Raw genomic sequence first — 25,096 nt, 5'->3', positions numbered from 1 at the left:
TACAACAGGATGAGGATACTGGTGTAGCTGGCGCTGAGGAGGAAGTTGGCGAGGAGGATTCTGATGGTGATGTGGTTTGTTTAAATCAGGCTCCGGGGGAGACAGTTGTTGTCCGTGGGATGAAAAAGCCCATCACGGTCATGCCTGGGCAGAAGACCAAACATTCCACCTCTTTGGTCTGGCAATATTTCTATCCAAATCCGGACAACAACTGTCTTGCCATATGTACCATATGTAAAGGTGAAATAAGTAGGGGTAGGGACGTCAACCACCTAGGAACATCCTCCCTTATACGGCACCTGCAGCGCGTTCATAAAAAGTTACTGACAAGTTCAGAAACTTTGGCTAAGACCGTAAGCAGTCCAGGGACACCTAAATCCCGTTGTCCTGTTGTATCCAAGCGCCTGCAAACCACACCGTCAACTCCCTCCTCGTCAATTTCCTCCTTAGTTAGGATCGGAAGTAGTCCTGCAGGCCATGTCACTGGCATGACTGACTCTCCTATCCGGGATTCCTCCGGAGGATCCTGCATTGCTACGCCTACTGCTGCCGCTGCTGCTGTTGCTGCTGCTGGGAGTCGTTCATCATCCCATAGAGGAAGTAGGAACACCACTACTTTTACTAAACAATTGACCCTCCAACAGTCCTTAGCGAGGAGGATGAAGTACGACAGCAGTCATCCTGAAGCAAAACGTATAACTGAGGCCTTGACTGCTATGTTGGTGTTAGACGTGCGTCCGGTATCCGCCATTAGTGCAGTGGGATTTAGACAATTGATGGAGGTAGTGTGTCCCCGGTTCCAAATCCCGTCTAGATTCCACTTCACTAGGCAGGCGATACCGAGACTGTACAGAAACGTCAGAAAAAGTGTCCTCAGTGTCCTGAAAAATGCCGTTGTACACAATGTCCACTTAACCACGGACATGTGGACAAGTGGAACAGGGCAGACTAAGGACTATATGACTGTGACAGCCCACTGGGTAGATGTATCACCTTACGCAGCAACAGCAGCAGCGTCACCAGTAGCAGCATCTCAGAAATGCCAGCTCGTTACAAGGCAGGCTACGCTGTGTATCACCGGTTTCAGTAAGAGGCACACCGCCGACAACCTCTTAGAGAAACTGAGGGAAATCATCGCCCAGTGGCTTACCCCACTTAGACTCTCCTGGGGATTTGTGATATCTGACAACGCCACCAATATTATGCGGGCATTACATCTGGGCAAATTCCAGCACGTCCCATGTTTTGCTCACACAATAAACTTGGTGGTGCAGAATTTTCTGAAAAGCGACAGGGGCGTGCAGGAGACGCTTTGGGTGGCCCGAAAAATTTCTGGCCACTTTCGCCATTCAGCGACTGCGTGCCGAAGACTGGAGCGCCAGCAAACACTCTTGAACCTGCCCCGCCATCACCTGAAGCAAGAGGTTGTGACGCGGTGGAACTCAACCCTCTATATGCTTCAGAGGATGGAGGAGCAGCAAAAGGCCATACAAGCCTATACATCCACCTATGACATAGGCAAAGGAGGGGGTATGCACCTGACTCAAGCGCAGTGGAGAATGATTTCCGTGTTGTGCAAGGTTCTCCAGCCCTTCGAACTTGCCACACGTGAAGTCAGTTCAGACACTGCCAGCTTGAGTCAGGTCATTCCCCTCATCAGGCTTTTGCAGAAGCAGCTGGAGAAAGTGAAGGAGGAGCTAAGACGGAGCGATTCCGCTCGGCATGTGGGACTTGTGGATGAAGCCCTTCATTCGCTTTGCCAGGATTCCAGGGTGGTCAATCTGTTGAAATCAGACCACTACGTTTTGGCCACCGTGCTCGATCCTAGGTTTAAAGCCTATGTGGTGTCTCTCTTTCCGGCCGACACAAGCCTGCAGAGGTGCAAAGACCTGCTGGTGAACACACTGTCAGCTGAAGCGGAACGTGACACGTCAACGGCTCCTTCTTCATTTTCTCCTGCAACTGGGGCTGCCAGGAAAAAACTTAGGTATCCTAAGCAACCCGCTGGCGGTGATGCAGGGCAGGCAGGACCAAGTTTGGACATCTGGTCCGGACTGAAGGACCTGGCAACAATTTCTGACATGTCTGCTGTCACTGCATATGATACTGTCACCATTGACAGAATGGTGGAGGATTACATCGGTGACAGCATCCAAGTAGGCATGGCAGACAGTCCATACCTGTACTGGCAGGAAAAAGAGGCAATTTGGAGGCCCCTGTACAAACTGGCTCTATTTTACCTGAGTTGCCCCCCCTCCAGTGTGTACTCCGAAAGAGTGTTTAGTGCAGCCGGGAACCTTGTCAGCGAAAGGCGTAGGAGGTTGCTTCCACAGAATGTGGAGAAGATGATGTTCATCAAAATGAATTATCAGCTCTTCCAGGGAGACCAGCCTCCAGAAGGTACAGAGGGACCTGTGGTGGTGGATTCAAGTGGGGACGAGTTAATACTTTGTGAGGATGAGGATGTACACACTGAAGAGGGTGAGGAATCGGTGGATGAGGAGGATGAGGATGACATCTTGCCTCCATAGAGCCAGTTTGTGCAGGGACACATTAATTGCCAGCTTGTTTTGTGGGGGCCCAAACGAACCAATCATTTCAGCCACAGTTGTGTGGCAGACCCTGGCGCTGAAATGATTGGTTTGTTAAAGTGTGCATGTCCTGTTTATACAACATAAGGGTGGGTGGGAGGGCCCAAGGACAATTCCATCTTGCACCTCTTTTTTTTCTTTGCATTATGTACAGTTTGGGGCCTAGTTTTTCAAACTGCCATCCTGTCTGCCACTGCAGTTTCACGCCTAGATGGGTCACGTGTTTGTGCCGCCCACTCGTGTCGCTTAGCATAGTCATCCAGCTACCTCGGTGCAACGTTTTGGACATAAAAACACTATTGTGAGGTGTGAGGTGTTCAGAATAGACTGGAAATGAGTGGAAATTAAGGTTATTGAGGTTAATAATAGCATAGGAGCAGAAAAACCTACAAATTCTGTGATTTTAGCTGTTTTTATGCTTTTTTTAAAAAAAATACAGATCCAAAACACAAAACCCAGAACCCAAAACACGGAAGGGTGGTTTTGGCAAAACCAATCCAGATCCAAAACACGAAGAAAGATCCAGATCCAAAACCAAAACACAAAACACGAAAAGTGGCCGGTGCACACCCCTAGTATGTAGTGTACTGTGCAGAGCTATGGGGAGGTATGTAGTGTACTGTGCAGAGCTATGAGGAGGTATGTAGTGTACTGTGCAGAGCTATGGGGAGGTATGTAGTGTACTGTGCAGAGCTATGGGGAGTTATGTAGTGTACTGTGCAGAGCTATGGGGAGGTATGTAGTGTACTGTGCAGAGCTATGGGGAGGTATGTAGTGTACTGTGCTGACCTATGGGAATTTATTTAGTGTAGTGTGCAAAGCTATGGGGAGGTATGTAGTGTACTGTGCAGAGCTATGGGGAGGTATGTAGTGTACTGTGCAGAGCTATGGGGAGGTATGTAGTGTACTGTGCAGAGCTATGGGGAGGTACGTAGTGTACTGTGCAGAGCTATGGGGAGGTATGTAGTATACTATGCAGAGCTATGGGGAGATATGTATTGTACTGTGCAGAGCTATGGGGAGGTATGTAGTGTACTTTACAGAGCTATGGGGAGGTATGCAGAGCTATGGGAAGGTATGTAGTGTACTGTACAGAGCTAAGGGAAGGTATGTAGTGTACTGTACAGAGCTATGGGGAGGTATGTAGTGTACTGTGCAGATCTATGGGGAGGTATGTAGTGTACAGTGCAGAGCTAGGGGGAGGCATGTAGTATACTGTTCAGAGCTATGCGGAGGCATGTAGTGTACTGTGCAGAGCTATGGGGAGGTATGTAGTGTACTGTGCAGATCTATGGGGAGGTATCTAGTGTACTGTGCAGAGCTATGGGGAGGCATGTAGTATACTGTGCAGATCTATGGGGAGGCATGTAGTGTACTGTCCGGATCTACGGAGAGGCATGTAGTGTACTGTGCAGAGCTATGGGGAGGCATATAGTGTACTGTGCAGAGCTATGGGGAGGCATGTAGTGTACTGTGCAGAGCTATGGGGAGGCATGTAGTGTACTGTTCACAGCTATGGGGAGGTATGTAGTGTACTGTGCAGAGGTATGGGGAGGCATGTAGTGTACTGTGCAGAGCTATGGGGAGGTATGTAGTGTACTGTGCAGAGCTATGGGGAGGTATGTAGTGTACTGTGCAGAGCTATGGGGAGGTATGTAGTGTACTGTGCAGATCTATGGGGAGGTATGTAGTGTACTGTGCAGATCTATGGGGAGGTATGTAGTGTACTGTGCAGATCTATGGGGAGGTACTGTAAGTGGTGTACTGTGCAGATCTATGGGGAGGTATGTAGTGTACTGTGCAGAGCTATGGGGAGCTATATAGTATACTGTGCAGAGCTATGGGAAGTGATGTAGTGCACTGTGCAGAGCTATGGGGAGGTATGTAGTGTACTGTGCAGAGCTAAGGGGAGCTATATAGTGTACTGTGCAGAGCTATGTGGAGGCATGTAGTGTACTGTATAGAGCTATGGGGAGATATGTAGTGTACTGTGCAGATCTATGGGGCGGTATGTAGTGTACTGTGCAGATCTATGGGGAGATCTATGGGGAGGTATGTAGTGTTCTGTGCAGAGCCATGTGGAGGCATGTAGTGTACTGTATAGAGCTATGGGGAGGCATGTAGTGTACTGTACAGAGCTATGGGGAGGTTTGTAGTGTACTGGGCAGAGATATGTGGAGGCATGTAGTGTACTGTATAGAGCTATGGGGAGGCATGTAGTGTACTGAACAGAGCTATGGGGTGGTATGCAGTATACTGTGCAGAGCTATGGGGAGGTATTTAGTGTTTTGTACAGAGCTATGGGGAGGTTAGTAGTGTACTGTGCAGAGCTATGGGGTGGTATGTAGTGTACTGTGCAGAGCTATGGGGAGGTATGTGGTGTACTGTCCGGATCTATGGGGAGGCATGTAGTGTACTGTGCAGAACTATGGGGAGGCATATAGTGTACTGTGCAGAGCTATGGGGAGACATGTAGTGTACTGTGCAGAGCTATGGGGAGGCATGTAGTGTACTGTGCAGAGCTATGGGAAGGTATGTAGTGTACTGTGCAGAGGTATGGGGAGGCATGTAGTGTACTGTGCAGAGCTATGGGGAGGTATGTAGTGTACTGTGCAGAGCTATGGGGAGGTATGTAGTGTACTGTGCAGAGCTATGGGGAGGTATGTAGTGTACTGTGCAGATCTATGGGGAGGTATGTAGTGTACTGTGCAGATCTATAGGGAGGTACTGTATGTGGTTTACTGTGCAGTTCTAAAGGGAGGTATGTAGTGTACTGTGCAGATCTATGGGGAGGTACTGTAAGTGGTGTACTGTGCAGATCTATGGGGAGGTATGTAGTGTACTGTGCAGAGCTATGGGGAGCTATATAGTATACTGTGCAGAGCTATGGGAAGTTATGTAGTGTACTGTGCAGAGCTATGGGGAGGTATGTAGTGTACTGTGCAGAGCTATGGGGAGCTATAAAGTGTACTGTGCAGAGCTATGTGGAGGCATTTAGTGTACTGTATAGAGCTATGGGGAGATAAGTAGTGTACTGCAGATCTATGGGGCGGTATGTAGTGTACTGTGCAGATCTATGGGGAGATCTATGGGGAGGTATGTAGTGTACTGTGCAGAGCCATTTGGAGGCATGTAGTGTACTGTATAGAGCTATGGGGAGGCATGTAGTGTACTGTACAGAGCTATGGGGAGGTTTGTAGTGTACTGTGCAGAGATATGTGGAGGTATGTAGTGTACTGCGCAGAGCTATGGGGAGGTATGTAGTGTACTGTGCAGAGCTATGAGGAGGTATGTAGTGTACTGTGCAGAGCTATGGGGAGGTATGTAGTGTACTGTGCAGAGCTATGGGGAGTTATGTAGTGTACTGTGCAGAGCTATGGGGAGGTATGTAGTGTACTGTGCAGAGCTATGGGGAGGTATGTAGTGTACTGTGCTGACCTATGGGAAGTTATTTAGTGTAGTGTGCAAAGCTATGGGGAGGTATGTATTGTACTGTGCAGAGCTATGGGGAGGTATGTAGTGTACTGTGCAGAGCTATGGGGAGGTACGTAGTGTACTGTGCAGAGCTATGGGGAGGTACGTAGTGTACTGTGCAGAGCTATGGGGAGGTATGTAGTATACTATGCAGAGCTATGGGGAGATATGTATTGTACTGTGCAGAGCTATGGGGAGGTATGTAGTGTACTTTACAGAGCTATGGGGAGGTATGCAGAGCTATGGGAAGGTATGTAGTGTACTGTACAGAGCTAAGGGAATGTATGTAGTGTACTGTACAGAGCTATGGGGAGGTATGTAGTGTACTGTGCAGATCTATGGGGAGGTATGTAGTGTACAGTGCAGAGCTATGGGGAGGCATGTAGTATACTGTTCAGAGCTATGGGGAGGCATGTAGTGTACTGTGCAGAGCTATGGGGAGGTATGTAGTGTACTGTGCAGATCTATGGGGAGGTATCTAGTGTACTGTGCAGAGCTATGGGGAGGCATGTAGTGTACTGTGCAGAGCTATGGGGAGGCATGTAGTGTACTGTGCAGATCTATGGGGAGGTATGTAGTGTACTGTCCGGATCTATGGAGAGGCATGTAGTGTACTGTGCAGAGCTATGGGGAGGCATATAGTGTACTGTGCAGAGCTATGGGGAGGCATGTAGTGTACTGTGCAGAGCTATGGGGAGGCATGTAGTGTACTGTTCAGAGCTATGGGGAGGTATGTAGTGTACTGTGCAGAGGTATGGGGAGGCATGTAGTGTACTGTGCAGAGCTATGGGGAGGTATGTAGTGTACTGTGCAGAGCTATGGGGAGATATGTAGTGTACTGTGCAGAGCTATGGGGAGGTATGTAGTGTACTGTGCAGATCTATGGGGAGGTATGTAGTGTACTGTGCAGATCTATGGGGAGCTATATAGTATACTGTGCAGAGCTATGGGAAGTTATGTAGTGTACTGTGCAGAGCTATGGGGAGGTATGTAGTGTACTGTGCAGAGCTATGGGGAGCTATAAAGTGTACTGTGCAGAGCTATGTGGAGGCATTTAGTGTACTGTATAGAGCTATGGGGAGATAAGTAGTGTACTGCAGATCTATGGGGCGGTATGTAGTGTACTGTGCAGATCTATGGGGAGATCTATGGGGAGGTATGTAGTGTACTGTGCAGAGCCATTTGGAGGCATGTAGTGTACTGTATAGAGCTATGGGGAGGCATGTAGTGTACTGTACAGAGCTATGGGGAGGTTTGTAGTGTACTGTGCAGAGATATGTGGAGGTATGTAGTAGGGGTGAGCGGGTTCGGATTTCTGAAATCCGAACCCCCCCGAGCCCCCCCGATCCGAGTCCGATCCGAGTCAGGCTCGACTTTTCCCGCCTGACTCGGATCTGAAATCGAGGCAAAACGTCATCATCCCGCCTTCCGAGTCTCGCGGGTTTTGGATCCTATATAAGGTACCCGCGTCGGCGCCATTTTCTCACTCGGCTGTGGACAGTGAAGAGGGAGGGTGGGAGTTAGGGCTGTGTAGTGTATTATAGTGTAGTGTAGTGCTGCTGTTGTCCACTACTTCAAAGTCCATAGGGGCTGGCTGTGTTGTGCTGTGCTGCTGTTGTTAATAGGGGCTGTGTCCACTACTTCAAAGTCCATAGGGGCTGGCTGGACTGTGTTGTGCAGTCAGTTCTCCATAGGGGCTGTGTCCACTCCAAAGTCCTGTGCAGTGTCCCCAGTCCTAAAGGAGTGCTGTAGTGTTGTCCAGAGGGTGCTCTGTCCATCAGGGGTGCTCCCCCCAAGTGGTAAAAAAATAATATATTTTCTGTGTTTGTGAATTGTGTGCGCAGTAGCCGCACGTGCATCAACAAAGTAGTGCCAAGCGTGCGCCTGTGTCATAAGTAAAGGGCCGGCTGGCTTGACCGTTAAAGGGTGCTGTAACCCCCGAAAGTACACTATAGTCCAAGCCAAAAAAAAATTATTTTCTGTGTTTGTGAATTGTGTGCGCAGTAGCCGCACGTGCATCAACAAAGTAGTGCCAAGCGTGCGCCTGTGTCATAAGTAAAGGGCCGGCTGGCTTGACCGTTAAGGGTGCTGTAACCCCCGAAAGTACACTCCAGTCCAAACCCAAAAAAAATTTATTTTCTGTGTTTGTGAATTGTGTGCGCAGTAGCCGCACGTGCATCAACAAAGTAGTGCCAAGCGTGCGCCTGTGTCATAAGTAAAGGGCCGGCTGGCTTGACCGTTAAGGGTGCTGTAACCCCCGAAAGTACACTCCAGTCCAAACCAAAAAAAAAATTATTTTCTATGTTTGTGAATTGTGTGCGCAGTAGCCGCACGTGCATCAACAAAGTAGTGCCAAGCGTGCACCTGTGTCATAAGTAAAGGGCCGGCTGGCTTGACCGTTAAGGGTGCTGTAACCCCCGAAAGTACACTCCAGTCCAAACCAAAAAAAAAATTATTTTCTGTGTTTGTGAATTGTGTGCGCAGTAGCCGCACGTGCATCAACAAAGTAGTGCCAAGCGTGCGCCTGTGTCATAAGTAAAGGGCCGGCTGGCTTGACCGTTAAAGGGTGCTGTAACCCCCAAAGTACACTCCAGTCCAAACCAAAAAAAAAATTATTTTCTGTGTTTGTGAATTGTGTGCGCAGTAGCCGCACGTGCATCAACAAAGTAGTGCCAAGCGTGCGCCTGTGTCATAAGTAAAGGGCCGGCTGGCTTGACCGTTAAGGGTGCTGTAACCCCCGAAAGTACACTCCAGTCCAAACCAAAAAAAATGTATTTTCTGTGTTTGTGAATTGTGTGCGCAGTAGCCGCACGTGCATCAACAAAGTAGTGCCAAGCGTGCGCCTGTGTCATAAGTAAAGGGCCGGCTGGCTTGACCGTTAAGGGTGCTGTAACCCCCGAAAGTACACTCCAGTCCAAACCAAAAAAAAAATTATTTTCTGTGTTTGTGAATTGTGTGCGCAGTAGCCGCACGTGCATCAACAAAGTAGTGCCAAGCGTGCACCTATGTCATAAGTAAAGGGTCGGCTGGCTTGACCGTTAAGGGTGCTGTAACCCCCGAAAGTACACTCCAGTCCAAACCAAAAAAAAAATTATTTTCTGTGTTTGTGAATTGTGTGCGCAGTAGCCGCACGTGCATCAACAAAGTAGTGCCAAGCGTGCGCCTGTGTCATAAGTAAAGGGCCGGCTGGCTTGACCGTTAAAGGGTGCTGTAACCCCCAAAGTACACTCCAGTCCAAACCAAAAAAAAAATTATTTTCTGTGTTTGTGAATTGTGTGCGCAGTAGCCGCACGTGCATCAACAAAGTAGTGCCAAGCGTGCGCCTGTGTCATAAGTAAAGGGCCGGCTGGCTTGACCGTTAAAGGGTGCTGTAACCCCCGAAAGTACACTCCAGTCCAAACCAAAAAAAAATTATTTTCTGTGTTTGTGAATTGTGTGCGCAGTAGCCGCACGTGCATCAACAAAGTAGTGCCAAGCGTGCGCCTGTGTCATAAGTAAAGGGCCGGCTGGCTTGACCGTTAAGGGTGCTGTAACCCCCGAAAGTACACTCCAGTCCAAACCAAAAAAAAAATTATTTTCTGTGTTTGTGAATTGTGTGCGCAGTAGCCGCACGTGCATCAACAAAGTAGTGCCAAGCGTGCGCCTGTGTCATAAGTAAAGGGCCGGCTGGCTTGAACGTTAAAGGGTGCTGTAACCCCCGAAAGTACACTCCAGTCCAAACCAAAAAAAAATTATTTTCTGTGTTTGTGAATTGTGTGCGCAGTAGCCGCACGTGCATCAACAAAGTAGTGCCAAGCGTGCGCCTGTGTCATAAGTAAAGGGCCGGCTGGCTTGACCGTTAAGGGTGCTGTAACCCCCGAAAGTACACTCCAGTCCAAACCAAAAAAAAAATTATTTTCTGTGTTTGTGAATTGTGTGCGCAGTAGCCGCACGTGCATCAACAAAGTAGTGCCAAGCGTGCACCTGTGTCATAAGTAAAGGGCCGGCTGGCTTGACCGTTAAGGGTGCTGTAACCCCCGAAAGTACACTCCAGTCCAAACCAAAAAAAATGTATTTTCTGTGTTTGTGAATTGTGTGCGCAGTAGCCGCACGTGCATCAACAAAGTAGTGCCAAGCGTGCGCCTGTGTCATAAGTAAAGGGCCGGCTGGCTTGACCGTTAAGGGTGCTGTAACCCCCGAAAGTACACTCCAGTCCAAACCAAAAAAAAAATTATTTTCTGTGTTTGTGAATTGTGTGCGCAGTAGCCGCACGTGCATCAACAAAGTAGTGCCAAGCGTGCACCTATGTCATAAGTAAAGGGTCGGCTGGCTTGACCGTTAAGGGTGCTGTAACCCCCGAAAGTACACTCCAGTCCAAACCAAAAAAAAAATTATTTTCTGTGTTTGTGAATTGTGTGCGCAGTAGCCGCACGTGCATCAACAAAGTAGTGCCAAGCGTGCGCCTGTGTCATAAGTAAAGGGCCGGCTGGCTTGACCGTTAAAGGGTGCTGTAACCCCCAAAGTACACTCCAGTCCAAACCAAAAAAAAAAATATTTTCTGTGTTTGTGAATTGTGTGCGCAGTAGCCGCACGTGCATCAACAAAGTAGTGCCAAGCGTGCGCCTGTGTCATAAGTAAAGGGCCGGCTGGCTTGACCGTTAAAGGGTGCTGTAACCCCCGAAAGTACACTCCAGTCCAAACCAAAAAAAAATTATTTTCTGTGTTTGTGAATTGTGTGCGCAGTAGCCGCACGTGCATCAACAAAGTAGTGCCAAGCGTGCGCCTGTGTCATAAGTAAAGGGCCGGCTGGCTTGACCGTTAAGGGTGCTGTAACCCCCGAAAGTACACTCCAGTCCAAACCAAAAAAAAAATTATTTTCTGTGTTTGTGAATTGTGTGCGCAGTAGCCGCACGTGCATCAACAAAGTAGTGCCAAGCGTGCGCCTGTGTCATAAGTAAAGGGCCGGCTGGCTTGACCGTTAAAGGGTGCTGTAACCCCCGAAAGTACACTCCAGTCCAAACCAAAAAAAAATTATTTTCTGTGTTTGTGAATTGTGTGCGCAGTAGCCGCACGTGCATCAACAAAGTAGTGCCAAGCGTGCGCCTGTGTCATAAGTAAAGGGCCGGCTGGCTTGACCGTTAAGGGTGCTGTAACCCCCGAAAGTACACTCCAGTCCAAACCAAAAAAAAAATTATTTTCTGTGTTTGTGAATTGTGTGCGCAGTAGCCGCACGTGCATCAACAAAGTAGTGCCAAGCGTGCACCTGTGTCATAAGTAAAGGGCCGGCTGGCTTGACCGTTAAGGGTGCTGTAACCCCCGAAAGTACACTCCAGTCCAAACCAAAAAAAAAATTATTTTCTGTGTTTGTGAATTGTGTGCGCAGTAGCCGCACGTGCATCAACAAAGTAGTGCCAAGCGTGCACCTGTGTCATAAGTAAAGGGCCGGCTGGCTTGACCGTTAAAGGGTGCTGTAACCCCCGAAAGTACACTCCAGTCCAAACCAAAAAAAAATTATTTTCTGTGTTTGTGAATTGTGTGCGCAGTAGCCGCACGTGCATCAACAAAGTAGTGCCAAGCGTGCGCCTGTGTCATAAGTAAAGGGCCGGCTGGCTTGACCGTTAAGGGTGCTGTAACCCCCGAAAGTACACTCCAGTCCAAACCAAAAAAAAAATTATTTTCTGTGTTTGTGAATTGTGTGCGCAGTAGCCGCACGTGCATCAACAAAGTAGTGCCAAGCGTGCGCCTGTGTCATAAGTAAAGGGCCGGCTGGCTTGACCGTTAAAGGGTGCTGTAACCCCCGAAAGTACACTCCAGTCCAAACCAAAAAAAAATAATTTTCTGTGTTTGTGAATTGTGTGCGCAGTAGCCGCACGTGCATCAACAAAGTAGTGCCAAGCGTGCGCCTGTGTCATAAGTAAAGGGCCGGCTGGCTTGACCGTTAAAGGGTGCTGTAACCCACAAAGTACACTCCAGTCCAAACCAAAAAAAAAAATATTTTCTGTGTTTAGCCGCACGTATATATCAAATCGATATAACATAAATGGAGGACCAAACTTTCTCCAATAAAAATAAAATAGAGAAAGATCAAGAACCACTTCCTCCTAGTGCTGAAGCTGCTGCCACTAGTCATGACATAGACGATAACATGCCATCAACGTCGTCTGCCAAGGCCGATGCCCAATGTCATAGTAGAGGGCACATACAATCCCAAATGGCAAAGTTCAGGAAAATGACCTTGAAAAAGACATTTAAATCAGCTGAAGAGAAACGTAAACTTGCCAATATGCCATTTACGACACGGAGTGTCAAGGAACGGCTAAGGTCGATCCCTAGTATGTTCATGACTAGTGGTTCAGCTTCACATGACGATGGAAGCCCTCCTCCCACTAAAAAAATCAAAAGAGTTAAGCTGGCAAAAGCACAGCGAAGAACTGTGCTTTCTAAGAAGATATCACAAATCCCCAAGGAGAGTCCAAGTGTGGTGGTGGTTGCGATGCCTGACCTTCCCAGCACTGGACGGGAAGAGGTGGCTCTTTCCACCATTTGCACGCCCCCTGCAAGTGCTGAAAGGAGCACCCACAGTCCACTTGCTGATATGCAAATTGAAGATGTCACTGTTGAAGTACAACAGGATGAGGATACTGGTGTAGCTGGCGCTGAGGAGGAAGTTGGCGAGGAGGATTCTGATGGTGATGTGGTTTGTTTAAATCAGGCTCCGGGGGAGACAGTTGTTGTCCGTGGGATGAAAAAGCCCATCACGGTCATGCCTGGGCAGAAGACCAAACATTCCACCTCTTTGGTCTGGCAATATTTCTATCCAAATCCGGACAACAACTGTCTTGCCATATGTACCATATGTAAAGGTGAAATAAGTAGGGGTAGGGACGTCAACCACCTAGGAACATCCTCCCTTATACGGCACCTGCAGCGCGTTCATAAAAAGTTACTGACAAGTTCAGAAACTTTGGCTAAGACCGTAAGCAGTCCAGGGACACCTAAATCCCGTTGTCCTGTTGTATCCAAGCGCCTGCAAACCACACCGTCAACTCCCTCCTCGTCAATTTCCTCCTTAGTTAGGATCGGAAGTAGTCCTGCAGGCCATGTCACTGGCATGACTGACTCTCCTATCCGGGATTCCTCCGGAGGATCCTGCATTGCTACGCCTACTGCTGCCGCTGCTGCTGTTGCTGCTGCTGGGAGTCGTTCATCATCCCAGAGAGGAAGTAGGAACACCACTACTTTTACTAAACAATTGACCCTCCAACAGTCCTTAGCGAGGAGGATGAAGTACGACAGCAGTCATCCTGAAGCAAAACGTATAACTGAGGCCTTGACTGCTATGTTGGTGTTAGACGTGCGTCCGGTATCCGCCATTAGTGCAGTGGGATTTAGACAATTGATGGAGGTAGTGTGTCCCCGGTTCCAAATCCCGTCTAGATTCCACTTCACTAGGCAGGCGATACCGAGACTGTACAGAAACGTCAGAAAAAGTGTCCTCAGTGTCCTGAAAAATGCCGTTGTACACAATGTCCACTTAACCACGGACATGTGGACAAGTGGAACAGGGCAGACTAAGGACTATATGACTGTGACAGCCCACTGGGTAGATGTATCACCTTACGCAGCAACAGCAGCAGCGTCACCAGTAGCAGCATCTCAGAAATGCCAGCTCGTTACAAGGCAGGCTACGCTGTGTATCACCGGTTTCAGTAAGAGGCACACCGCCGACAACCTCTTAGAGAAACTGAGGGAAATCATCGCCCAGTGGCTTACCCCACTTAGACTCTCCTGGGGATTTGTGATATCTGACAACGCCACCAATATTATGCGGGCATTACATCTGGGCAAATTCCAGCACGTCCCATGTTTTGCTCACACAATAAACTTGGTGGTGCAGAATTTTCTGAAAAGCGACAGGGGCGTGCAGGAGACGCTTTGGGTGGCCCGAAAAATTTCTGGCCACTTTCGCCATTCAGCGACTGCGTGCCGAAGACTGGAGCGCCAGCAAACACTCTTGAACCTGCCCCGCCATCACCTGAAGCAAGAGGTTGTGACGCGGTGGAACTCAACCCTCTATATGCTTCAGAGGATGGAGGAGCAGCAAAAGGCCATACAAGCCTATACATCCACCTATGACATAGGCAAAGGAGGGGGTATGCACCTGACTCAAGCGCAGTGGAGAATGATTTCCGTGTTGTGCAAGGTTCTCCAGCCCTTCGAACTTGCCACACGTGAAGTCAGTTCAGACACTGCCAGCTTGAGTCAGGTCATTCCCCTCATCAGGCTTTTGCAGAAGCAGCTGGAGAAAGTGAAGGAGGAGCTAAGACGGAGCGATTCCGCTCGGCATGTGGGACTTGTGGATGAAGCCCTTCATTCGCTTTGCCAGGATTCCAGGGTGGTCAATCTGTTGAAATCAGACCACTACGTTTTGGCCACCGTGCTCGATCCTAGGTTTAAAGCCTATGTGGTGTCTCTCTTTCCGGCCGACACAAGCCTGCAGAGGTGCAAAGACCTGCTGGTGAACACACTGTCAGCTGAAGCGGAACGTGACACGTCAACGGCTCCTTCTTCATTTTCTCCTGCAACTGGGGCTGCCAGGAAAAAACTTAGGTATCCTAAGCAACCCGCTGGCGGTGATGCAGGGCAGGCAGGACCAAGTTTGGACATCTGGTCCGGACTGAAGGACCTGGCAACAATTTCTGACATGTCTACTGTCACTGCATATGATACTGTCACCATTGACAGAATGGTGGAGGATTACATCGGTGACAGCATCCAAGTAGGCATGGCAGACAGTCCATACCTGTACTGGCAGGAAAAAGAGGCAATTTGGAGGCCCCTGTACAAACTGGCTCTATTTTACCTGAGTTGCCCCCCCTCCAGTGTGTACTCCGAAAGAGTGTTTAGTGCAGCCGGGAACCTTGTCAGCGAAAGGCGTAGGAGGTTGCTTCCACAGAATGTGGAGAAGATGATGTTCATCAAAATGAATTATCAGCTCTTCCAGGGAGACCAGCCTCCAGAAGGTACAGAGGGACCTGTGGTGGTGGATTCAAGTGGGGACGAGTTAATACTTTGTGAGGATGACGATGTACACACTGAAGAGGGTGAGGAATCGGTGGATGAGGAGGATGAGGATGACATCTTGCCTCCATAGAGCCAGTTTGTGCAGGGACACATTAATTGCCAGCTTGTTTTGTGGGGGCCCAAACGAACCAATCATTTCAGCCACAGTTGTGTGGCAGACCCTGGCGCTGAAATGATTGGTTTGTTAAAGTGTGCATGTCCTGTTTATACAACATAAGGGTGGGTGGGAGGGCCCAAGGACAATTCCATCTTGCACCTCTTTTTTTTCTTTGCATTATGTACAGTTTGGGGCCTAGTTTTTCAAACTGCCATCCTGTCTGCCACTGCAGTTTCACGCCTAGATGGGTCACGTGTTTGTGCCGCCCACTCGTGTCGCTTAGCATAGTCATCCAGCTACCTCGGTGCAACGTTTTGGACATAAAAACACTATTGTGAGGTGTGAGGTGTTCAGAATAGACTGGAAATGAGTGGAAATTAAGGTTATTGAGGTTAATAATAGCATAGGAGCAGAAAAACCTACAAATTCTGTGATTTTAGCTGTTTTTATGCTTTTTTTAAAAAAAATACAGATCCAAAACACAAAACCCAGAACCCAAAACACGGAAGGGTGGTTTTGGCAAAACCAATCCAGATCCAAAACACGAAGAAAGATCCAGATCCAAAACCAAAACACAAAACACGAAAAGTGGCCGGTGCACACCCCTAGTATGTAGTGTACTGTGCAGAGCTATGGGGAGGTATGTAGTGTACTGTGCAGAGCTATGAGGAGGTATGTAGTGTACTGTGCAGAGCTATGGGGAGGTATGTAGTGTACTGTGCAGAGCTATGGGGAGTTATGTAGTGTACTGTGCAGAGCTATGGGGAGGTATGTAGTGTACTGTGCAGAGCTATGGGGAGGTATGTAGTGTACTGTGCTGACCTATGGGAAGTTATTTAGTGTAGTGTGCAAAGCTATGGGGAGGTATGTAGTGTACTGTGCAGAGCTATGGGGAGGTATGTAGTGTACTGTGCAGAGCTATGGGGAGGTACGTAGTGTACTGTGCAGAGCTATGGGGAGGTATGTAGTATACTATGCAGAGCTATGGGGAGATATGTATTGTACTGTGCAGAGCTATGGGGAGGTATGTAGTGTACTTTACAGAGCTATGGGGAGGTATGCAGAGCTATGGGAAGGTATGTAGTGTACTGTACAGAGCTAAGGGAAGGTATGTAGTGTACTGTACAGAGCTATGGGGAGGTATGTAGTGTACTGTGCAGATCTATGGGGAGGTATGTAGTGTACAGTGCAGAGCTATGGGGAGGCATGTAGTATACTGTTCAGAGCTATGGGGAGGCATGTAGTGTACTATGCAGAGCTATGGGGAGGTATGTAGTGTACTGTGCAGAGCTATGGGGAGGTATGTAGTGTACTGTGCAGAGCTATGGGGAGGCATGTAGTATACTGTTCAGAGCTATGGGGAGGCATGTAGTGTACTGTGCAGAGCTATGGGGAGGTATGTAGTGTACTGTGCAGATCTATGGGGAGGTATCTAGTGTACTGTGCAGAGCTATGGGGAGGCATGTAGTGTACTGTGCAGAGCTATGGGGAGGCATGTAGTGTACTGTGCAGATCTATGGGGAGGCATGTAGTGTACTGTCCGGATCTACGGAGAGGCATGTAGTGTACTGTGCAGAGCTATGGGGAGGCATATAGTGTACTGTGCAGAGCTATGGGGAGGCATGTAGTGTACTGTGCAGAGCTATGGGGAGGCATGTAGTGTACTGTTCACAGCTATGGGGAGGTATGTAGTGTACTGTGCAGAGGTATGGGGAGGCATGTAGTGTACTGTGCAGAGCTATGGGGAGGTATGTAGTGTACTGTGCAGAGCTATGGGGAGGTATGTAGTGTACTGTGCAGAGCTATGGGGAGGTATGTAGTGTACTGTGCAGATCTATGGGGAGGTATGTAGTGTACTGTGCAGATCTATGGGGAGGTATGTAGTGTACTGTGCAGATCTATGGGGAGGTACTGTAAGTGGTGTACTGTGCAGATCTATGGGGAGGTATGTAGTGTACTGTGCAGAGCTATGGGGAGCTATAAAGTGTACTGTGCAGAGCTATGTGGAGGCATGTAGTGTACTGTATAGAGCTATGGGGAGATATGTAGTGTACTGTGCAGATCTATGGGGCGGTATGTAGTGTACTGTGCAGATCTATGGGGAGATCTATGGGGAGGTATGTAGTGTTCTGTGCAGAGCCATGTGGAGGCATGTAGTGTACTGTATAGAGCTATGGGGAGGCATGTAGTGTACTGTACAGAGCTATGGGGAGGTTTGTAGTGTACTGGGCAGAGATATGTGGAGGCATGTAGTGTACTGTATAGAGCTATGGGGAGGCATGTAGTGTACTGAACAGAGCTATGGGGTGGTATGCAGTATACTGTGCAGAGCTATGGGGAGGTATTTAGTGTTTTGTACAGAGCTATGGGGAGGTTAGTAGTGTACTGTGCAGAGCTATGGGGTGGTATGTAGTGTACTGTGCAGAGCTATGGGGAGGTATGTGGTGTACTGTCCGGATCTATGGGGAGGCATGTAGTGTACTGTGCAGAACTATGGGGAGGCATATAGTGTACTGTGCAGAGCTATGGGGAGACATGTAGTGTACTGTGCAGAGCTATGGGGAGGCATGTAGTGTACTGTGCAGAGCTATGGGAAGGTATGTAGTGTACTGTGCAGAGGTATGGGGAGGCATGTAGTGTACTGTGCAGAGCTATGGGGAGGTATGTAGTGTACTGTGCAAAGCTATGGGGAGGTATGTAGTGTACTGTGCAGAGCTATGGGGAGGTATGTAGTGTACTGTGCAGATCTATGGGGAGGTATGTAGTGTACTGTGCAGATCTATAGGGAGGTACTGTATGTGGTTTACTGTGCAGTTCTAAAGGGAGGTATGTAGTGTACTGTGCAGATCTATGGGGAGGTACTGTAAGTGGTGTACTGTGCAGATCTATGGGGAGGTATGTAGTGTACTGTGCAGAGCTATGGGGAGCTATATAGTATACTGTGCAGAGCTATGGGAAGTTATGTAGTGTACTGTGCAGAGCTATGGGGAGGTATGTATTGTACTGTGCAGAGCTATGCGGAGCTATAAAGTGTACTGTGCAGAGCTATGTGGAGGCATTTAGTGTACTGTATAGAGCTATGGGGAGATAAGTAGTGTACTGCAGATCTATGGGGCGGTATGTAGTGTACTGTGCAGATCTATGGGGAGATCTATGGGGAGGTATGTAGTGTACTGTGCAGAGCCATTTGGAGGCATGTAGTGTACTGTATAGAGCTATGGGGAGGCATGTAGTGTACTGTACAGAGCTATGGGGAGGTTTGTAGTGTACTGTGCAGAGATATGTGGAGGTATGTAGTGTACTGCGCAGAGCTATGGGGAGGTATGTAGTGTACTGTGCAGAGCTATGAGGAGGTATGTAGTGTACTGTGCAGAGCTATGGGGAGGTATGTAGTGTACTGTGCAGAGCTATGGGGAGTTATTTAGTGTACTGTGCAGAGCTATGGGGAGGTATGTTGTGTACTGTGCAGAGCTATGGGGAGGTATGTAGTGTACTGTGCTGACCTATGGGAAGTTATTTAGTGTAGTGTGCAAAGCTATGGGGAGGTATGTATTGTACTGTGCAGAGCTATGGGGAGGTATGTAGTGTACTGTGCAGAGCTATGGGGAGGTACGTAGTGTACTGTGCAGAGCTATGGGGAGGTACGTAGTGTACTGTGCAGAGCTATGGGGAGGTATGTAGTATACTATGCAGAGCTATGGGGAGATATGTATTGTACTGTGCAGAGCTATGGGGAGGTATGTAGTGTACTTTACAGAGCTATGGGGAGGTATGCAGAGCTATGGGAAGGTATGTAGTGTACTGTACAGAGCTAAGGGAATGTATGTAGTGTACTGTACAGAGCTATGGGGAGGTATGTAGTGTACTGTGCAGATCTATGGGGAGGTATGTAGTGTACAGTGCAGAGCTATGGGGAGGCATGTAGTATACTGTTCAGAGCTATGGGGAGGCATGTAGTGTACTGTGCAGAGCTATGGGGAGGTATGTAGTGTACTGTGCAGATCTATGGGGAGGTATCTAGTGTACTGTGCAGAGCTATGGGGAGGTATGTAGTGTACTGTGCAGAGCTATGGGGAGGCATGTAGTGTACTGTGCAGATCTATGGGGAGGTATGTAGTGTACTGTCCGGATCTATGGAGAGGCATGTAGTGTACTGTGCAGAGCTATGGGGAGGCATATAGTGTACTGTGCAGAGCTATGGGGAGGCATGTAGTGTACTGTGCAGAGCTATGGGGAGGCATGTAGTGTACTGTTCAGAGCTATGGGGAGGTATGTAGTGTACTGTGCAGAGGTATGGGGAGGCATGTAGTGTACTGTGCAGAGCTATGGGGAGGTATGTAGTGTACTGTGCAGAGCTATGGGGAGATATGTAGTGTACTGTGCAGAGCTATGGGGAGGTATGTAGTTTACTGTGCAGATCTATGGGGAGGTATGTAGTGTACTGTGCAGATCTATGGGGAGCTATATAGTATACTGTGCAGAGCTATGGGAAGTTATGTAGTGTACTGTGCAGAGCTATGGGGAGGTATGTAGTGTACTGTGCAGAGCTATGGGGAGCTATAAAGTGTACTGTGCAGAGCTATGTGGAGGCATTTAGTGTACTGTATAGAGCTATGGGGAGATAAGTAGTGTACTGCAGATCTATGGGGCGGTATGTAGTGTACTGTGCAGATCTATGGGGAGATCTATGGGGAGGTATGTAGTGTACTGTGCAGAGCCATTTGGAGGCATGTAGTGTACTGTATAGAGCTATGGGGAGGCATGTAGTGTACTGTACAGAGCTATGGGGAGGTTTGTAGTGTACTGTGCAGAGATATGTGGAGGTATGTAGTAGGGGTGAGCGGGTTCGGATTTCTGAAATCCGAACCCCCCCGAGCCCCCCCGATCCGAGTCCGATCCGAGTCAGGCTCGACTTTTCCCGCCTGACTCGGATCTGAAATCGAGGCAAAACGTCATCATCCCGCCTTCCGAGTCTCGCGGGTTTTGGATCCTATATAAGGTACCCGCGTCGGCGCCATTTTCTCACTCGGCTGTGGACAGTGAAGAGGGAGGGTGGGAGTTAGGGCTGTGTAGTGTAGTGTAGTGTAGTGCTGCTGTTGTCCACTACTTCAAAGTCCATAGGGGCTGGCTGTGTTGTGCTGTGCTGCTGTTGTTAATAGGGGCTGTGTCCACTACTTCAAAGTCCATAGGGGCTGGCTGGACTGTGTTGTGCAGTCAGTTCTCCATAGGGGCTGTGTCCACTCCAAAGTCCTGTGCAGTGTCCCAGTCCTAAAGGAGTGCTGTAGTGTTGTCCAGGGGGTGCTCTGTCCATCAGGGGTGCTCCCCCCAAGTGCTAAAAAAATAATATATTTTCTGTGTTTGTGAATTGTGTGCGCAGTAGCCGCACGTGCATCAACAAAGTAGTGCCAAGCGTGCGCCTGTGTCATAAGTAAAGGGCCGGCTGGCTTGACCGTTAAAGGGTGCTGTAACCCCCGAAAGTACACTCCAGTCCAAGCCAAAAAAAAATTATTTTCTGTGTTTGTGAATTGTGTGCGCAGTAGCCGCACGTGCATCAACAAAGTAGTGCCAAGCGTGCGCCTGTGTCATAAGTAAAGGGCCGGCTGGCTTGACCGTTAAGGGTGCTGTAACCCCCGAAAGTACACTCCAGTCCAAACCCAAAAAAAATTTATTTTCTGTGTTTGTGAATTGTGTGCGCAGTAGCCGCACGTGCATCAACAAAGTAGTGCCAAGCGTGCGCCTGTGTCATAAGTAAAGGGCCGGCTGGCTTGACCGTTAAGGGTGCTGTAACCCCCGAAAGTACACTCCAGTCCAAACCAAAAAAAAAATTATTTTCTGTGTTTGTGAATTGTGTGCGCAGTAGCCGCACGTGCATCAACAAAGTAGTGCCAAGCGTGCACCTGTGTCATAAGTAAAGGGCCGGCTGGCTTGACCGTTAAGGGTGCTGTAACCCCCGAAAGTACACTCCAGTCCAAACCAAAAAAAAAATTATTTTCTGTGTTTGTGAATTGTGTGCGCAGTAGCCGCACGTGCATCAACAAAGTAGTGCCAAGCGTGCGCCTGTGTCATAAGTAAAGGGCCGGCTGGCTTGACCGTTAAAGGGTGCTGTAACCCCCAAAGTACACTCCAGTCCAAACCAAAAAAAAAATTATTTTCTGTGTTTGTGAATTGTGTGCGCAGTAGCCGCACGTGCATCAACAAAGTAGTGCCAAGCGTGCGCCTGTGTCATAAGTAAAGGGCCGGCTGGCTTGACCGTTAAGGGTGCTGTAACCCCCGAAAGTACACTCCAGTCCAAACCAAAAAAAATTTATTTTCTGTGTTTGTGAATTGTGTGCGCAGTAGCCGCACGTGCATCAACAAAGTAGTGCCAAGCGTGCGCCTGTGTCATAAGTAAAGGGCCGGCTGGCTTGACCGTTAAGGGTGCTGTAACCCCCGAAAGTACACTCCAGTCCAAACCAAAAAAAAAATTATTTTCTGTGTTTGTGAATTGTGTGCGCAGTAGCCGCACGTGCATCAACAAAGTAGTGCCAAGCGTGCACCTATGTCATAAGTAAAGGGTCGGCTGGCTTGACCGTTAAGGGTGCTGTAACCCCCGAAAGTACACTCCAGTCCAAACCAAAAAAAAAATTATTTTCTGTGTTTGTGAATTGTGTGCGCAGTAGCCGCACGTGCATCAACAAAGTAGTGCCAAGCGTGCGCCTGTGTCATAAGTAAAGGGCCGGCTGGCTTGACCGTTAAAGGGTGCTGTAACCCCCAAAGTACACTCCAGTCCAAACCAAAAAAAAAATTATTTTCTGTGTTTGTGAATTGTGTGCGCAGTAGCCGCACGTGCATCAACAAAGTAGTGCCAAGCGTGCGCCTGTGTCATAAGTAAAGGGCCGGCTGGCTTGACCGTTAAAGGGTGCTGTAACCCCCGAAAGTACACTCCAGTCCAAACCAAAAAAAAATTATTTTCTGTGTTTGTGAATTGTGTGCGCAGTAGCCGCACGTGCATCAACAAAGTAGTGCCAAGCGTGCGCCTGTGTCATAAGTAAAGGGCCGGCTGGCTTGACCGTTAAGGGTGCTGTAACCCCCGAAAGTACACTCCAGTCCAAACCAAAAAAAAAATTATTTTCTGTGTTTGTGAATTGTGTGCGCAGTAGCCGCACGTGCATCAACAAAGTAGTGCCAAGCGTGCGCCTGTGTCATAAGTAAAGGGCCGGCTGGCTTGACCGTTAAAGGGTGCTGTAACCCCCGAAAGTACACTCCAGTCCAAACCAAAAAAAAATTATTTTCTGTGTTTGTGAATTGTGTGCGCAGTAGCCGCACGTGCATCAACAAAGTAGTGCCAAGCGTGCGCCTGTGTCATAAGTAAAGGGCCGGCTGGCTTGACCGTTAAGGGTGCTGTAACCCCCGAAAGTACACTCCAGTCCAAACCAAAAAAAAAATTATTTTCTGTGTTTGTGAATTGTGTGCGCAGTAGCTGCACGTGCATCAACAAAGTAGTGCCAAGCGTGCACCTGTGTCATAAGTAAAGGGCCGGCTGGCTTGACCGTTAAGGGTGCTGTAACCCCCGAAAGTACACTCCAGTCCAAACCAAAAAAAAAATTATTTTCTGTGTTTGTGAATTGTGTGCGCAGTAGCCGCACGTGCATCAACAAAGTAGTGCCAAGCGTGCACCTGTGTCATAAGTAAAGGGCCGGCTGGCTTGACCGTTAAAGGGTGCTGTAACCCCCAAAAGTACACTCCAGTCCAAACCAAAAAAAAATTATTTTCTGTGTTTGTGAATTGTGTGCGCAGTAGCCGCACGTGCATCAACAAAGTAGTGCCAAGCGTGCGCCTGTGTCATAAGTAAAGGGCCGGCTGGCTTGACCGTTAAGGGTGCTGTAACCCCCGAAAGTACACTCCAGTCCAAACCAAAAAAAAAATTATTTTCTGTGTTTGTGAATTGTGTGCGCAGTAGCCGCACGTGCATCAACAAAGTAGTGCCAAGCGTGCGCCTGTGTCATAAGTAAAGGGCCGGCTGGCTTGACCGTTAAAGGGTGCTGTAACCCCCGAAAGTACACTCCAGTCCAAACCAAAAAAAAATAATTTTCTGTGTTTGTGAATTGTGTGCGCTGTAGCCGCACGTGCATCAACAAAGTAGTGCCAAGCGTGCGCCTGTGTCATAAGTAAAGGGCCGGCTGGCTTGACCGTTAAAGGGTGCTGTAACCCACAAAGTACACTCCAGTCCAAACCAAAAAAAAAATTATTTTCTGTGTTTAGCCGCACGTATATATCAAATCGATATAACATAAATGGAGGACCAAACTTTCTCCGATAAAAATAAAATAGAGAAAGATCAAGAACCACTTCCTCCTAGTGCTGAAGCTGCTGCCACTAGTCATGACATAGACGATAACATGCCATCAACGTCGTCTGCCAAGGCCGATGCCCAATGTCATAGTAGAGGGCACATACAATCCCAAATGGCAAAGTTCAGGAAAATGACCTTGAAAAAGACATTTAAATCAGCTGAAGAGAAACGTAAACTTGCCAATATGCCATTTACGACACGGAGTGGCAAGGAACGGCTAAGGTCGATCCCTAGTATGTTCATGACTAGTGGTTCAGCTTCACATGACGATGGAAGCCCTCCTCCCACTAAAAAAATCAAAAGAGTTAAGCTGGCAAAAGCACAGCGAAGAACTGTGCTTTCTAAGAAGATATCACAAATCCCCAAGGAGAGTCCAAGTGTGGTGGTGGTTGCGATGCCTGACCTTCCCAGCACTGGACGGGAAGAGGTGGCTCTTTCCACCATTTGCACGCCCCCTGCAAGTGCTGAAAGGAGCACCCACAGTCCACTTGCTGATATGCAAATTGAAGATGTCACTGTTGAAGTACAACAGGATGAGGATACTGGTGTAGCTGGCGCTGAGGAGGAAGTTGGCGAGGAGGATTCTGATGGTGATGTGGTTTGTTTAAATCAGGCTCCGGGGGAGACAGTTGTTGTCCGTGGGATGAAAAAGCCCATCACGGTCATGCCTGGGCAGAAGACCAAACATTCCACCTCTTTGGTCTGGCAATATTTCTATCCAAATCCGGACAACAACTGTCTTGCCATATGTACCATATGTAAAGGTGAAATAAGTAGGGGTAGGGACGTCAACCACCTAGGAACATCCTCCCTTATACGGCACCTGCAGCGCGTTCATAAAAAGTTACTGACAAGTTCAGAAACTTTGGCTAAGACCGTAAGCAGTCCAGGGACACCTAAATCCCGTTGTCCTGTTGTATCCAAGCGCCTGCAAACCACACCGTCAACTCCCTCCTCGTCAATTTCCTCCTTAGTTAGGATCGGAAGTAGTCCTGCAGGCCATGTCACTGGCATGACTGACTCTCCTATCCGGGATTCCTCCGGAGGATCCTGCATTGCTACGCCTACTGCTGCCGCTGCTGCTGTTGCTGCTGCTGGGAGTCGTTCATCATCCCAGAGAGGAAGTAGGAACACCACTACTTTTACTAAACAATTGACCCTCCAACAGTCCTTAGCGAGGAGGATGAAGTACGACAGCAGTCATCCTGAAGCAAAACGTATAACTGAGGCCTTGACTGCTATGTTGGTGTTAGACGTGCGTCCGGTATCCGCCATTAGTGCAGTGGGATTTAGACAATTGATGGAGGTAGTGTGTCCCCGGTTCCAAATCCCGTCTAGATTCCACTTCACTAGGCAGGCGATACCGAGACTGTACAGAAACGTCAGAAAAAGTGTCCTCAGTGTCCTGAAAAATGCCGTTGTACACAATGTCCACTTAACCACGGACATGTGGACAAGTGGAACAGGGCAGACTAAGGACTATATGACTGTGACAGCCCACTGGGTAGATGTATCACCTTATGCAGCAACAGCAGCAGC

This window comes from Taudactylus pleione, unplaced genomic scaffold (assembly GCF_031769625.1).
Source record: "Taudactylus pleione unplaced genomic scaffold, aTauple2 ptg000586l, whole genome shotgun sequence".
NCBI classification, from domain to species: domain Eukaryota; kingdom Metazoa; phylum Chordata; class Amphibia; order Anura; family Myobatrachidae; genus Taudactylus; species Taudactylus pleione.
This window is presented reverse-complemented; position numbering follows the sequence as displayed.